At 37.5% G+C, this 17,556-nt stretch overlaps 1 protein-coding gene across 1 annotated transcript in view; it reads left to right on the forward strand.

Annotated features, from left to right (window-relative positions):
* Pak3 (p21 (RAC1) activated kinase 3) overlaps nt 1-17,556 on the forward strand; it is a 289,473-nt gene that overhangs the window by 32,422 nt on the left and 239,495 nt on the right. The gene's annotated exons all lie outside the window — the stretch shown is intronic.

Here is a 17,556-nt window from a genome sequence, read left to right on the forward strand (position 1 = left end):
CTGGAGTTGAAACTCGGGACCTTGTGCTTGCGAGGCAGACAGCAGCACCACTGAGCTAAATCCCCAGAACAAAACTTTTAAAAATATATTTTAGATGTTGATCTTTTTGTCAGACACATGGTTTGCAAATATTTTCTCTCAGTCATTATCTTGTCTTTCATGGAGCAATTTTATGTTTTTATGATGTCTATTTTATTTTTTCTTTTTGTGGATTGTGCTTCCAGTGTCACAGCTAATAACTCTTTACCAAGCTCTGAGTCCCTAAGATATTCACCTGTTCTCTTCTAAAGTTTGTCATTTTTTATTTTATATTTACATGTATGATCTATTTTGAGTTAATTTTGTGTAAGGTGTGAGGTTTAGAACAAACTTGCCAATAGATGTCCACTTCCTCCAGTATTATTTTTGCAAAAGGAAAATCTTCCTTTAAATTGTTTTCACACTTTTGGCAAAAAATAGTTGGGCATGCTTGTGTAAAATGACTTTTTGGTTACCTACTCTATTTTAATGTTCGTATGTTTATCTCTCCACCAAAATGATGCTCCTTTGACTACTGTAGTTCTGTAAAACTCCTTAATATTGAATGTTCAATTATTTTCATGTTATTCTTTTCAACATTGTTTTAGCTTATACTAGCTGAAACAATCTATGATAGAAAAATATTCATTATATCCACAAAAACTTTGCTAGAATTTTGATAGGTATTGCATTAAATATGCATGTAAATTTGGGGACAATTAATATTTTTGCTGTATTGAATTTTATTCAGATCTTTTCTTTACTTTCTTTTAAATTTTCAGGCTATAAGTCTTATAATTGATTTCATTTGATTTATACCTAAGCACTTATTTTTAAGTGCTTATAAGTGGTATAATATTTTTGAACTTTTGTTTTCTCATGTCCAATTGTTTTTCATATAATGACATTGTATTTTACAAATGTACTAAATTCCATTGTTAGAGCAAAGTAGATTTTTATAGATTTTATGATATTTTCTATGTAGATGATCATGGCATATTAAGGTTATATCTTTTTTACCAACGTATGTTTTATTTCCTTTCTTTTCTTATTCTATTGAGTACTTCTGTGCTAAATAGAAGAGGTGAGAGTAGAAATTCTTGCCTTGATCCCGATAGCAATTCTTGCCTTAGGGAAAAATGTTCAATCTTGAACCATTTTGATGCTAGCCAAAACTTATTTTTTCTGTTAGCAATATTCTACATGCCCTGAAATTATCCCATCTCAAGTACAAAATACAATGGCTTTTAGTATATTCACAAAATTTTGCATCTATCATCACAATCAATTTCAGAGCATTTTCATTTCCTCCAACAGAAATGACCTACTCTTCAGCTGTCACTATCCAACCCTTCATCTCTAGTCCAGTCCTACACAACCGCAATTCTCCATTCTGCCTATATAGAACTGCTTATTCTGTTTATTTCATTTAAATTAAATCCTATAATATGTGGTCTTTTGAGACAGTCTTGTTTGTTTTAGTGTAAGGTTTTCAGGGTTTATCCATGTTGTGGCATGTGTCAGTACTTTCTTTTTATTGCTAAGTAATGTACTTATTTCATATAGATAGCATATTTTGTTTATCCACTTGAGTTTTTTCCACCTTGTTGTCTGTCTTTTTTATTAGATTATAAGAATTCTTTATTCATTCTAGATACAATTCCTTGTCAGAAACGTTATCTGAAAATATTTTTCCCATATTGTGGGTTACCTTTCACTTTCTCAAAATTGTCCTTTGAACTTCAAAAGTTTTGCATTTTAGTGATGTCCCACAGTTTACCTATTTTTCATTTTGATGCTTGTGCTTTGAGTGTCATTTTAAAGACACACCTATGTTTTCTTGCAAGAACTGTATAACTTTAGCCCTTACAATTCCATTTCTTGTTTATTTTTATCTTAATTTTTATACAATGCAAAGTAGTTCAATTTATTTTGCATGTGAAGATGCAGTTATCTTAAAACTATGTGTTGAAAAGATTTCTTTCCCTATTGAAATTTTTTAGCACCCTTCTGAAAAATCAAATGCCTTTAATCATGAAGGTTGATTTTCTAGAGACTGAATTCTATTTCATTGTTCTATGTGTATACTTTTAAAACAGTACTACACTATCTTAATTATTATAGTTTTAGTTAAGTTTCAAAATTAGGAAGTACAGTACTTATCCTTCAACTTTGTTATATTTTTAAAAACTTGTTTTAACTACCTGGAACCTGCCTGCATGTCCATATTATTTTAAGATTAACTTGTCAATTTCTACTAAAAAGGCAACTGAGATTATGATAGGGATTGTTTGAATTTATAGATGAATTTAAGAGTAGTACTATCTTAATATTTTGTCTCCCAATCCATGAATATGGAATGTTTTTCCATATACTTAGATCATCTTTAATTAATTTCAATTATTTTTTTATTTTTTATTATGTTTTGTGCTTAATTTGTTAAATTTATTTATAACTATTTTATTCTGATTGGTGTATTATAAGTGAAATGAATTTCTTGATTTATTTTTGTTTTGTCCATTGTTACTGTGTAGAAGTAAAATTGACATTTTGCATATGTCTAGTATTTTGAAACCTTCCTGAGCTTATTGATCCTAATCACTTTTCAGCAGATTGCTCAAGATATTGTAGTTACCAAGTATGTTATCTGGTAGTAGAGATAGTTTTATTTCTGTCTTTCCAGGCAGGATGGCATTTATTTCATTTCTGTGCATAATTGCCTTGGCTAGATCCTTCAATACAATATTGAATAGAAATGGCTAAAGTAGAGCCAGGGATTTAACTCAGTGGATCCCCTGCTTGCTTCCCAAGCACAAGGTCTGGAGTTGGATCACCAGTACCAAAAAAAAAAAGGCAAAAGTAGACATCCTGTCTTGTTGCTGATCTTGGAGAAAACTTTTAGTATTTGACTATTAAGTACAGGTTGTTCCAAATACTGGTCTGCCTTATGATTTTTTGACTTACAATGATGTGCGAAAACTATAACTTTGACTTTTAAATTTGAACTTTCTTGGCCTAGCAGTATGTGGCATGATACTCTCTCAGGATGTTGGGTGAGCCACAGCTCCCAGTTAGCCAAATCATCATGACAGGAAACAACTGATTCTCTAAGCTGTGATGTTTGCTAAGTTAGGTGTGATAAATGCATTTTTGACTGATGAGATTTTAAACTTATTATCAGGATATACATCACTTTTGGTTGAGGAGCATCAGTATGATATTAGCTGTGAGTGTTTCACTGATCCTTTTTACCATTTTAAGGAACTTCATTTTACTTATAGTTTGTTGACTGTTTTATCACAAAGTGGTGTTAAATTTTGCCAAATATTTTTCTCTGTTGAAGTAATCCTATTATTGATTTTCAGATGTTAAGCCAAACTTGCATTGCTGGAGTAAATCTCAATTTCACACAGTGTACAGTCTTTTTTATATATATATTCTATGGATTAAAATTTTATTTTTGCTTTTGTGTTTATTTATTTATTTTGGTAATTTTTAAAGTTGAGGAAGTTCTGTATTGGATGGCTCATTTTTGTTTTTATTTTATCGTGAATGAGTGTTAGATTTTGTCAAATGGTTAATTGTATTTACTAATACATTGCTAAGAAGTTTTGAATTTATATCCACAAAATATGTTAGTTGGTAGTTTCTTTCTTCACTCTCTCCAACTATAGAAATGATCCCTGAAAGTATAGCCTTTCTTTCTTCACTCTCTCTATCTCCTTCACTCCCTCTCTCCCTACTGTCCCCCTTTCTCTTTTTTCTTTTTTTTATTGAGTTTATTGGTACATTATGTGTACTGTACTGTCATTATCTGGTTTTGGTGTTAAGGTAATACTCATTTCTTAAAATGACTTGGAAAGTGTTCTCTTCTATTTCGTAGAAGATGTTGTGGAAAATTGGTGTCATTCTTATTTAAATACTTGATAGAACTCTCCAGTGAAAATTTCTGGGACTGGAGATGTTTCTTTTAAATTACAAATTGAATTTCCTTAAAAGTTTTAAGTCTATTTAAGTTACGAGTGATTTTTGCTAGTTTATAATTCTCAGTGAATAGCCCATGTCATTTACATTGTCAAATTAATGTATGTGTGTGATTGTTTATAGTACTCCCTTACTACCCTTATGATGTCTGTGGGGGCCCACAGTGATATATTCATTTAGATGCTGGTAATTTCTGTCTTCTCCCTTTTTCGTTGTCAGCCTCACAAGAACAGTTCAATCAATTTTCTTGATCTTTTCAAAGTATCGCTTTTTCTTTCATTGATTTTCTCCCTTACTTTTTTTTTCAATTTTCAACTTCATTGACTTTTGCCTCATATATATACTAAATTCATTCTTCTTGCTTTTAAGTTTATTTTTCTCTTCATTATCTAATTTCTTGAGGTGGGAGCTTTATTAATGATTTGAAATTTTTCTTCTTTGCTAATCTATGCATTTAATGTTGTAAATTTCCCTCTCAGCACTGCTTTAGTTTTGTCCCACAAATCTTTATATGTTTTATTCACACTTTTATATGTTATATTTTCACTAGTCAACCTGGAAAACTAGACAGGATTTTCTGTTCAAGGTGTCAGATTGTCTGGGCTCTTATGTTGAAATTCTTTAGATGAATCTATTTCAGACTCATTGAGATATATACAGAATTCAGTCCCTGGAAGTTGTAAGTCTGAAGGCTTTATTTCCTTCCTAATTGTCTGCCATCAGTTATCTTATATGTTATATTTTCACTAGTCAACCTGGAAAACTAGACAGGATTTTCTGTTCAAGGTGTCAGATTGTCTGGGCTCTTATGTTGAAATTCTTTAGATGAATCTATTTCAGACTCATTGAGATATATACAGAATTCAGTCCCTGGAAGTTGTAAGTCTGAAGGCTTTATTTCCTTCCTAATTGTCTGCCATCAGTTATCTCTGCGCATTGCAACCAGTACACACTGAGTAACATCCCCGGACTTTTTTAAAAACATTTTTTTTTTGAGACAGTGCTTTGCCAGGTTGATAAGTTACTCAGGCTAGGCTCAAGCTTACAGTCCTCTTGACTCAACCTCCCAGGGCACTGAGATTACAGAGTGAGAGACAACCCTGGTCTCCTACATTCTTTTTGTTTGTTTGTTTGTTTGAGACAGGGTCTCACTATGTAGTTGAGACTGACCTGAAACTCACTATGTAGCCCAGGCTGGTCTCAAACTCACAGTGATCCTCCTGCCTCAGCCTCCTGAGTGCTAGGATTACAGGTGTGTGCTAACACACCTGGCTCTCCTACATTCTTAATGTTATGTAACCATTTTCATCCTTAGAACCGTTGCCCCAGCAACCTGGTGTGTCATATTCTTCCATGTCTTAAATCTCTCTGGCTTCCTCTTCTGCTTAATAGCAAGATAAAACTCTATTATTAAAGGGATCATGAGATGAGATGTGATTAGATTACGCCCACCCAAATGATCTCTATTTCACTACACAATGTAACATAATCACTGGAATAATTTCTCATCATCATATTGATTGGTTCAATCCACATTCAAAGAGGAGGGTATTATACAAATGCAAGGGTTATTTGAGGTCATATTTAGAATTCTGCCTCGTATTGCAATTAAATTTGAAAGGTTAAAGTAATTTAAACCTTAAATTTGGGTAAATATTGTGACCAAAATTTTTACAGGTACATGAAAACAGTTTGAAACCCAGTGGAGTAGTTCTAAATTTGGACTCTTCTAACTTTGTGACTCTGAAGTTGAGAAGTCAGGGACTTTTCTGCTTTCTTGTCCACTGTGATATGAAGTATAACAAAAATCAGATACCAGCATATTTTTCAAAAATGTCATGGTCATGAAAGACAAGGAAAATTGAGAATCTGTTCTTAATTTTTAAAGGAGACTAAAGGGAACTGGAAACCAAACTTCATGTGATCTTAGCCAAAAGGCTGAGAAATGATAGGGTCATGCTTGAATTTTATACTGAGTAATTTTTGTTCTTTTGTCCTAAGGGATGTTACGGGGATAATTAGTGAAATTTGAAAAAATTGTTTATATGAGATACAAATTTCATGTGAATATTTACTTCCTGTTTCTGGTAATTGTCCGTGGCTATGAAAAATGCACTGTTTTTAGATTTTGAAGTACATATGGATAAAGGGATATGATCTCCATGTTACTTTCAAATGGCTCAGAAAAAGGTGTGTGTACATATAACTATGTACAGAAATAAAGAGAATACTGATATGAGAAACAGCTGAAATGGAAAAAAGGGTAGGTTCAAGAGATATTATAGGGAAAAAAATCACAATAATTTGATGCCTAACTAGGTGGTCAGAGAGAAAAGAATTGAGGACGATCCTGAAGTTAGGAACTTAGAAATTGGGATAATGTTGTCAGAATGAGACAAATTAAAGGAAGTATAGTTCGTTGGGATAAAAACTTAAGTTTTAGGTTTGTGTAGCTTGAGTGAATAGGATACAAGAGTAGGAAGGAGCCATCTAGGAGAATAGAGTCCAGGGATGGAGCCAGAGGTCTGGGAGTCACCACAGTGACTTTGGAGATATTTGAAGCACTTGTTGTAAAGGGAGGAAGTGACTGATTATTATGGGTATTTTCTTTCATGTCCTTGTCTGCATTAGGAAGCCTTCTCTAAATAGCTCCCCTTACAGTTCAGAATTCAAGCCATCTATTTTCTTTTTCTGACCAGTATGACAGAAGGCAGCATGACATCTTTGACTTATAGAGAGCAGATCCATAAGCTGTCACTGAAAATGTGGACTCCTTTCCTCTTCTGGAAATATAAAGGAAGGCAGGGATGGTGGAGCCCTTGCCTAGCATGTGTGAGGCTCTGGATTCAATCCCCAGAACCACAGAGAAAATAAAAAGAGGGATGTACTGAAAGTTCTAAGAAGTAAGAGTTGGAGCCAGTGCTGGTGGAACAAATGTGTATCCTAAAGACTCACCTAGATCACCAGGAGTGTTCTTTTCCTCTAAAGCTCTCCCTAAACCATTTGAAGAAATGGGTATTTGGAGGAAGTAGGCTTCGTGATCTAATGTGAATGATGGGTGCTGTGCACAGGAGGTGATTTACATGTATTAAAGACTCTTGGAGCTGAGGTCATCTGGGGGGCATCATTCTCTGGGAGGCAATGAATCCTAAGAAATGTGCCTCCCCTTCCAGAAGATACAGTTCTGAGCACGGCACTTTGCGCTTCCATTTGTTCTCTCCTGCTGCAGCACTAATAAATCTGTTGTTTTCTGTGACTTCTTGTTAATTCGATGAAAGAGATCACAGTGACCTTAAGATTTCCTGACTACCTCCATCATCATTACTTTCTTTTATTTGTCAGCCTATGGCTCAGTTTCTTAGCTCCCTTGGCTCATTTCCATCCCTCAGGTACCTTTTTTCTCTCTGGAGGAGAGAGTTTGGATGAATTCATGGAGTTCCAGGCTCCTTGACTGATAAATGGGGTATCCCTATCCTTGAATGAATATTTACCCCCCAAAAGGGATGCTGTGGGGTTTTGACAAAAAGAAGCAATTTCAGAAACAAAGAGAGAGGTGGGGTGGGGGGGGGGCTGGAGGCACCCTGGAGACACTGAAAAGAGCAAACTCCAGGCATTATTTTATCTCAGGTCAAAGGAAAGAAAGAAAGAAAGCAACCAAGGCATAGATGAGTATGATGGATTACTGATTTTCTAGAGGCCCCTTAAATAAGGTGCTGTGAGATCCTCAGGGTGGAGGAATGTAAGATACAGAGAATAAGTCTGTCACTTATGTGGGTGATTGGAGTTGATGGAGACTGCCCATAACAAGACTTATGATATTTTCCCTACAAATATGTTCAGACAAATGGTACTACGCCTCTCCTGGTTGCTTAGATCAAACTCTTAGTCACTCTTCTGAGTTTCTCTTATTCCCTTCCACATTATATCCTATGTTCAGCAATCCTGTTCACCTAAGTTCAAAATACATTCTAATTTTGAACACTTCTCACCATCTCCTCAGCTATAACCTAGGATCAGCCACCACCACCACCATCCCTTTCACGCTTGCTTCCACACTTGCTGAGACAGTTGCCATATATGGATGTTCAGGTTGTATACTACACAAGGCACCGTAGCTATGAGCATATCATATATATTAACTTACGTATGAATGGGCAGATATTTTGGACTTCTTGTCCCCAAGTCTGAGAGCAGTGGAAAAGAGCTTATTTCTATGTAAAACTGTAACCATGCACGTGGTCTTGCACAGACTTAAGAAAACACACGAATTTATGCATAAATGCCCACAATCATTGGCACACACAAGTGGACTTTGTCTTGCCTAGGCCTTGGGTGTCTTCTGAACTTCCTTCTTTCGCACACTGACCATTGCTTTCACAGACTGAAGTCCCATTCGTCTCATCCAGAGTGAGTTCATATGGAGAGGAAATTGATGTTGATGGAATATGTTCAATGACAAGAAATGTACAAGTGAAAAGAATGTGGGCGCACATATCCCAGGCTGCTAGCCAAAATAATTCTGATGAACTCCTTTGGGCAGAACTTAAATTTGATTAGGTTGTACCATTAAATACTTAGCCTGATGTAGCAGCTAAGGGGGGAGTTGCAACTTGATTTGCTTTGGGATCCACCCTTAGGATTGGTGGAACACACTTATGTGTATCTGAGCGGGTCATGGAGGCATGGCCTTAGGGTCTACATCTGGTCTCTTGCCCCTTCTTCTTAGGCATTGGTCCCCTACTCTGCTTCCAGGCTGCCACGAACTAAGCATTTTTTACTCCACTATGCCCTCCCTCCACGATGGATGAAATTCCCTCGAAACCATGAGCCAAGTTTAACTTCTCCTTTAAATTGTGGGTCTCAGATACTGTATCCTAGCAATGGGAAAGCTGATGAATACAACTATTTTTGATGTTTTTAGCTTAAGGAACAGGTATCGTTTTTGTATAAAATTACAAGAATTTTGCCCCGAAAATCTCAACTCCATAGAACAGTCAGCAAAAACTGTAACAAACATTTCAGTATATTGATTCTTTGTTTCAAAACTGCTATTTATCTCGCATTGTTCTTAGGCTAAAGAACAAGACTACTTACCTGGCCTTCAAGGCTTCAATGATCTGTTTTCCTCTGCAGCCTCATCTAATTTTACATTCGCTCTTGTGCCCCACCTCCAACCTTAGCCACAGTTTCTGTCTCTCACACTCACCAAGCTCATCTGTGACTCATTTATCATATTTCTTATTTGTCTGTCTCCTCTCTCTCCCACATCCCTACTTCAAGAGTGCTAACTCTATTAAGAAAGAACTTTTCTTGTTTATCTTTTTTTTTGTACCTGGGATCAAACTAAGGACCTTGCACTTGCGAGGCAGGCCTGGCGCCACTGAGTAAATCCTTGGCCCTTGTCTTGTTTACATAGTGCCTTCTGTGTAATAGGGATCCAGAAAATATTTGCAGAATGAATAAATAAATTTACAAGAGAATAGTCTGTGTTTACATCCTCTGCTCCTTTGTCTCTAAGACTTAAGGTATCTCAGTCCTATTTACAATGTGCTTTCAGATCCTCTGGTGAAATAAGATGTTCAGAAGATGCAGACAGTCAAACCTAAGAAAGCTGAAAGACTGGTTTAGCCAGGAGGAACAATAATCAGCATCTTCAGCAGTTATGAGATAGTAGCATATGCTGTCATGGCTCTAAGCTGTTTTACTCATTTATTCACCACAGTTACCTTGTGAACTATCCACTACTACTATTGCCATTTGACAGTGAACAAACTGAGACCCAGGAGATTCAGTGACTTGGATTCAGACACAGGCAGTTTGATGTGAATCCCTCTGCTGTACTGTAGAAGAGTGAGAGTGCTCTTCATTTTCTCTAGTTTCCTTTTCAGAATACCCTGAATACCCTGGAAGCATCTCCCTCCCTTCCTGTGCAGTCTCTTGTCTTAAATCTAGCCCTGAGCAGCAGGTAGGAAAGGGACATGTGCTATGTTGGCAAGTAGCAGCAAGTGCAGATCTAGTTAGCATCCCTGTAGGGAAGGACCTACTTTGGTGATTAACAAAGGAAATTTAAAAACTGAGGCATTTTTGTGCTTTCTGATATTGAAATCTATAAAACCATCCAAAGCCAGCCTTCCCAAACTAAAAAGGAGTTGCAGGCTCAAAGAAATTATACACATCTTTGAATTTTTTTCTGACATCAAAAGGAATGCTTCAGCTGAGGTGAAAATGGCATTTGCTTGAAGCTGTATGGGGTTGCAACTTCAGCTATTACAGAGTTGGATTGTACCCACTACCTTCACACGGTATGAGAAATTTGCACATGGAGAGAGCCAATTGACTAGGCAGGCTTTAAAGCCATGACTCACCAACAAGAGAATGCAAAAGAAAACAAGATGGGGAAAAGGTAGTGTATTCCTCATCTCTAGGATGTCAGCATCCTAATGCTGACCTATGCTTTTGAAGAGGCAAAGCTCTACAGTATTATGTCCTGCTTCCTCGTGGACACAGTATAATTTTTTTTCTTCTTCCCACTTTTTCACTCCTTTCAATGAAAGAAGAGTATTTAAAACATAATTTGAAGTCATTTTACTCTTCCTTGCTCAGCACCTGAATCACAAACTCATGGGCAATGTTTGGGGGCTTTCCTCATTTATTTTATTAGAATCCTAGAACCAGAGAAAGAGCCTAAGAGATCATGTATCTCAGCCTATTCATTTTAAAGATCAGGGGACTGAGGACAAGGCAAAAGAGTCTTGCTTTTATTTTCACCACAATTATGTGTGCGTGTGCATGTGTGTGTGCGCGTGTGTGTGTGTGGTGTGTGTGTGTTAGATGAGTGGGAGGTTTGCCTCAAGAGTTCTTAAGGGGAGAAACAAAAAGATCTGCATTCTGAAGGGGAATAGGTGAAGAAAAATATTAGAATCAATACAGTGTTTGATAAATAACCAGGCATTAGTGCCTTAATCATATACATACTGTAAACAACAGCCCTCTCTGAGGCAGAAACAGAGAATGTTCTCAGTGGAGGAAGGGCCTCATCCGAAGAGGATGGAGGCCCTTCATCCCTTAGCCCCTTTCTGCCAATCACAAAGACTGGTTGAATCCAACACCTAGGTTTTCTGTGGGCTCTCAACATTTTGCTGGGCAGAGACTTCCAAAGGCTATTTTGCTAGTGGGCGGTGGCACTTAACCTCTATGGGAGGGATGGCAATTTTCCCTTACATCATGAAATCCATTACTTTTCTTTGAGGCACAGAACAGAGCTTTTTGCAAGTTGCACGGCAAAAATAGAAATTCAGCCAGTCCTCAGCACATTCCTGTGGAGGTCGGGGCAACATGCCCCTCAGGCAGTGTGTATAGAGAACATATTCATTTCCCCACTTGATGGTAAATTCTGTGGAGAGAGAGGTGGACAGCGAGCCAATTCTTCCTCTTCTGCCTTAAAGGGAGCTAGACTTGAAAGACTGGAAATTAAGGTGGATCTGGGAGCGCTGGAGAAAGCTAGCCCAGGTATAGCATTAGACCCTGCCAGAGGGAGTCAAAGTGCTACAGCTTGGCTGTGAACTTTCTGGAAGACTTTGGATAAGTTATTTCTCCTCTTTGAGTGTCTGTTTTCTCATTCCATAACTCAAAGTTATAAATGTGGAGAAAGTAGACATACATATGGAAGCAGGAAAACTCAATGTATGTGCAACACATTATTACTATTTGATGTCTGTTCCTTACCTCTGGTGGTTGGACCATTTTAGCATATGACCCAGAATTTGGATTGGTATAGAACATCCCAGAACAGAATCAAGGCTTCTGGAGGTATAGAAGGGACTGGAGAGATGAGGGAGTGTCACTGTGGTAGAACATTGGGCTCAAACAGATTCTTTATGGATTCCAACCCTAACACTCCCTTAACCTCCTTGCATGTGTCTTTCAGGCACTCATTGAAACTGCCTGAAACTCAGCCTTGTCATCTATAATGTGGAGTTGCTTTGAGGACTTGAGTGAGATAATGTATGGAAAATTTATGTGGACAGTGCTGGCACAAAGTGTGGATTTGATAATAATATTAATTTTTGGTGTTGTGTCTGTTGTTGAGGAGACCTGTGATTTCTTAATGTCAGTGCACATCTGGTTCTTGGTTAAAAAACAGATCCCTGAAGATATTCTGATTGCATAGGTTTGGAAAAGAACACAAGAATATGTATTTCAGGTGGGAATGTAGCTCAGTGGTAGGGCAGTTGCACTCACAACTGTGAGGATTCCATCCCCAGCATCTCTCTCTCTCTCTCTCTCTCTCTCACACACACACACACACACACACACACACACACACATACACACACACAAATATGTTTTTAACAAAGACTCCAATAGATTGTGATATGGGGCCAGATTTTGGAACACTTGTTCTAGGGCAGTGATTTTCAAGTGCTGATTGTTACCCAGTACTTGGGAAATCTACTCAGTGGGTAGATTCCAGCATTATAAACATCAACAACTGGCTGGATATGGTGGTCCATGCTTGTAATCCCAACACTAGGGAGGCTGAGACAGAAGGATCCCCATGAGTTCGAGGCAAGCCTGGGCTACATAGTGAATTCAAGTCCAATCTGAACTATATAGCAAGACCCTGTCTCAAAAACAAAAAAGCAAAACAACAAAAACAATAAACAACAAGAACAAAGAAATGGAATACAAAATAACAGTGTGCACTCTAGACAATAATGGTGAATAGTGCTTCATGAAATGTTTATATATATTCATATATGGTTATATATAGAGAATTTTATTATATATCAATATTTACCCTTACTGTAGGTCATGATAAAAAATGGTTGAAATACTTATTTTTTATTGGACAAACAAGCATCAGAGAAATCATCTGTCAAGTCCCTCTAGAAGTGACTATTGGCTCCATTCTTCTTTTATCCTCATCTCTTTCATGCTATATACTTGGGTCAACAGAGTTGGTTGTTCTGTGATTAGAGCGAGCTCTAACACCATGTTACAGCCCTGGCCTGAGATGTAAGGGCAAATCAGAGCTATGGCTACAGGTATCAGGCTAATCACACTGACCCCGTTACACAGAAAAAGCATTTGGGCTTATTGGGGTGTTTCCTTGCTCTTGGTTAGTGAGTGCTTTGTACAAGTGTGTCAAGCCCCTGTCCAAACAACTGCTATACACACTGCTTGCCTCTCCTTTTAGCCTTTGATATTTTCTTTATCATCTGAAACTTTTTATTGCCTTTTAAAGAACAAATAATTAGTTTTATGTTGTTTTGATTCACATAAAACAACAGCAGGGTCTATTTACTCTGCACTTGCTTTATTGAGGACATTAGCACCCTTAAAGATTCATCCACATGCTCTCTCTAAAGGAAAAGCCACTGTGTGGTTTCCGTTCATTGTGATCTTGTGACAATGTGATCACCTTTACAATGAGGCTTTCTCTGTTCACCTTGTATAAAACAGTAGGCCAAGGGCCAGGGATTTAGCTCAGTGGCATAGTGCCTGCCTGGCAAGCATGACGTCTTGAGTTCGATCCCTGGTACAAAAAAAAAAAAAAAAATCAATGAAAACTGTAGGCCTTGCAGAGTCTCCCAACCTAACCACTTCAGAACTCCTGAACTCTCACCTGGCTTTATATTTTCCACATTGTACTTACCATACTACATACTATTATATTATAAATAATAGATGAGAAAGTAACCACATATATCAATTACTTTTTTCCTGAAAGATTAGATATCAAAAATAATGTGAATCTTCTCATTTCTAATCCAGATCTTATTTGTGTAGACAACTGGACATCTGAATATTTCTGTAAAATTGCCTGATTTTACAATGTCTTTGTCCTTGGTAAAAAGTCCTTGGGCAAGAATATAGTTAGTTAAGAATTCACTAAAAATCTTAACACTATTTACAACAAAGAAAATATATCTGTGGCCTGGATATTGGTCCATAGATCACTAATTTGTGACCTGTGTCATAGATTTGTGGAATGTTGGGTCTGTAAGTGGCCTTGTAAATTTGGTGCTGATACTGAGGAAGTACAGTAGCTTCTTCATGCCACACAGCTAGCTTATTGCAGAACCTCTACCTTGAATCCAAATTTGTTGCCTCCTAGTGCTCCCTCACATTCACGGCTGCCTGCGAGGCTGCTGCCCTTTTGTTCAAGGTTGAGCTAATCCACCAGTATAGAGAACAGCATTCAGTCTCTAGTCCCCTCCTCACAAAGAATATAACAAAGTTATCACCATCTGATAAGCCCCAGGCACTTCTCACCAGAGTGTATGAATTTACCTGCATTCCCAATCTCAGCTGAGGATATTGCCTCTTGGTGCTCTTTATTGCTTTTACTCCTGTGATAGAATCAAGACAAGGTCTTTATAGAAATGTTATTAGCATCAGTCCCACCAGGAAAGCCTTTCCAATAGAATCATGGTCTAGTGCAGACTCTGGGGCTCAAAGTCCAGAGAGCTAGGCTCAATTCTTAGATGTGCAACCTGAGACAACTTATTTAGACTCTGGCCTTCAATTTCCTTAACTTTAAACATGAGAAAAATAAAATCTGCCTCTGTTATCTCTCAGGGCTGTTGTAAGCCTAAAGTGAGATAAAATGTATGAGAGCACTTTGAAAAGAAAAATTTTTGCAACTATGAGAGTGGAGTATAATGATTAAATCAGCAAAATAATTACTAAGCACTTATATGTTCAAGCTAATCTACCACTGGTTCAGGGCAATTCAAGGAGCTCAAGATTCAGCTACTTCTTTGAGCTTGTAATCTGACAGAACTGAATGGAAAGAGAGCCTCCACTGCAAAGCCAGAGATGATGAGATTGGCATGAGATGTGTAGATTGTATGATGGGAGGGATCATGGTGGAAAGACTATAGAAAGATTACTTTAGGAAGTTGCATTGAAACTGTATTTTGGGAGTTATTGTTAGTATGAGGCTGGTGAGGGGAAAGAAACACATTTTGGACAGGGTAAGTAAAGGCTGAAATCGCATGTTCTGAAGGTCTAATGTAGAGTGGAGAGTCCAAGTAGTAGCTGGTAGATTATTGCCAGCTCCTCCACTGGCCTATAGTGCAGAAGAGAGAATCAAAGTATACTTTTCATGAAACCAAAGCAGGGGTTAAGTGAGACTGTGGGTGTGGTTGATTATGTAACAGGAGGATCTAGTACTCAAAAATGACCTTTCAATAGTTTCTGCCTCATAGGGCTGTTAAGTGGGACAATGTGTGTTGAACATTTCATACAGTGTCTGATGAACCATTGCTACTAAATAAATATTATCTCTCATCAATATCATCACTTGAAATTTGCCTGTTATCAGCTGTGTGACCTTGGGCAAGTCGTATTATCTCTTTGTTTTTCAGTTTCCTGGTCTTTAAAATGAGCATGGTAGTAATGCCAACTGTTAAGGATTATTCTGGGGATTAAATGAGTTACTCTAAATAAAGTTCTTATCACTATGCTTGGTATGTGGTAATCAGTAGATATTAGGTACCACCTTTATAACGATCAGTTGATTTTTGATATAATGTGGTCACTTAATGGAAGATTGGGGAAGTTGAGAGAAATGGGCGAAACCATCCCAAATCTCACTAGTGGGATGTAACTCCTTGTCTTCATATTTTGATCTAATTTTACCTCTGAAATTTCTTTTTTTCATTTTTTATTAACATAGGTTTCTTTTGTTGAAGTAAATAATTAAGACTGTAGAAAATGGCATAGGTTTGGGATGCAATTCATTAAACATTTACTGAGGACCTGGCATATAAAGAATTTAAAGGCCAATAGATTGACATATGGAAACAAAATAAAAATGTAAGATACTATTTTGCCTGATACTGAGTACTTCAGATGAAGTTATAAGGAGTTCCAAAATGCCAAAAGTGTGTGCGTGGGGGGGGAACCCTAACAGCCTGTGATTTTGAAAAGAGTTGGTGAAAAGGGCTTCATTGAAAAGGTGATCTGGGGCCGGGGATTTAGCTGAGCAGTTCGGTGGCCTGCCTAGCAAGCGCAAGGACTCGAGTTCAATCCCCGGTACCAAAAAAAAAAAAAAAAAAAAAAAAAAAAAAAAAAACAAAAAAAAAAAAAAAAAAAAAAAGAAAAGAAAAGGTGATCTGTGAAGCCAGCCCAAACGGAGGTGACAGTAGGCCATAGAGTTATCTTAGAGCAGAGAACTTCTGAGTTAGGAGCATACCTGGCATTTAAGAAACCACCAAAGCCCTTAATCCTAGCACTCTGGGAAGCTAAGACAGGAGGATCACAAGTTCCAGCCCAGTCTGGGCAATTGAATGGCTTAGCAAGACCTTGTCTCAAATTTTAAAAGGGGGAATTGAACCGAGCCATGGTGGCACATGCTTATAATCTCAGCTCTTGGGAGGCTGAGGCAGGAGCATTGCTGTGAGTGAAAACTTATCTCAAAAAAACCCCAAAATTAATTAATTAAATTAAATAAAAAACAAAATAAAAAGTGGGAATTGAGGATGTAGCTCAGTGCAAAGGCTTTGGCTTCAATCTCTGGGTCCACCAAACAAACAATCAAACAACAAACCCACCAAAAAGCCCATATTGTAGGAGTGGTTGGAATGAAGGCAAGAATAACAGTCTAGAAGATCCGAGAGGTTACTAGGGTCAGATTGTTTAGGGTTTTAGGTCATTGTGATGACTGTCATTTAAAGGGTGATGGAAAGCCACAAAGAAGTGACTTCAGAAATGGACATAATTTTACTTTTGTCAGCTGTTGGACCCTCATATAAACATTTGGTTTTGTCTCCACAGTTCTTAGAATAATAAACAAGAGACAGCAGCTCCAGTAGACCTGCAGAGCTAGCCTTACCACTCTGGATTGCAGAGTGGCTCAGTGGTACAGAAGACAGAGAAGAGGTGATGACAGAATAAGGAGAGATGCAGTCTCTCAGAGCTGAAAGGGTCCCAGCTAACATCACTGTGGCACTAGGCATCTGTTTATCCAGCATTGACCTAAAAACCCTTCCTGCCTTACCAGCCTGCTCAGTCTCTGGCAGGACTTTCTCAAGGTCAGCAACCTCAGGTTTAATGACAGTCTGCCTCCTTGCTACCACTGGGTGGCAGTAGTCCTAGATCTGTCACTTACATAGCTCAGAATAAGTATGTACCTTCTGTAGGAAAATACTAGTGATTTGAAGACAGGTGAGTATTCTATATATCTGCCAATCTTTCTCATTTACTAGAACCATGTCTCTGGTCCATTCAGAAGCCACTTTTCTTATGGAATAGTTTCCTTTGTCAGTCTCCTGTCCTTGAGATATTCTCCTTTTTCAATGACTCTTAAAACCTGATGCCTAGAATTAAACAGGAAACTTCAGAAGGGAACAGTGAAGTTTATAGGGTGATGATTATATTTTAAGATCTAGAAACTTTAATTAATGCAACCTAAACTTGCACACCAGTGTTTTACCAAGTAAATAATTCATCTACATTACCTTAAACTATTGGCTCATATTACTCTTTTTTTTTTTTTTTTTTTTTTTTTTTTTTTTTTTTTTTGTATCGAGCAAACTGCTGACT

The sequence above is a fragment of the Fukomys damarensis genome, unplaced genomic scaffold (genome assembly GCF_012274545.1).
Source record: "Fukomys damarensis isolate Sample0158 unplaced genomic scaffold, DMR_v1.0_HiC HiC_scaffold_39, whole genome shotgun sequence".
NCBI classification, from domain to species: Eukaryota; Metazoa; Chordata; class Mammalia; order Rodentia; family Bathyergidae; genus Fukomys; species Fukomys damarensis.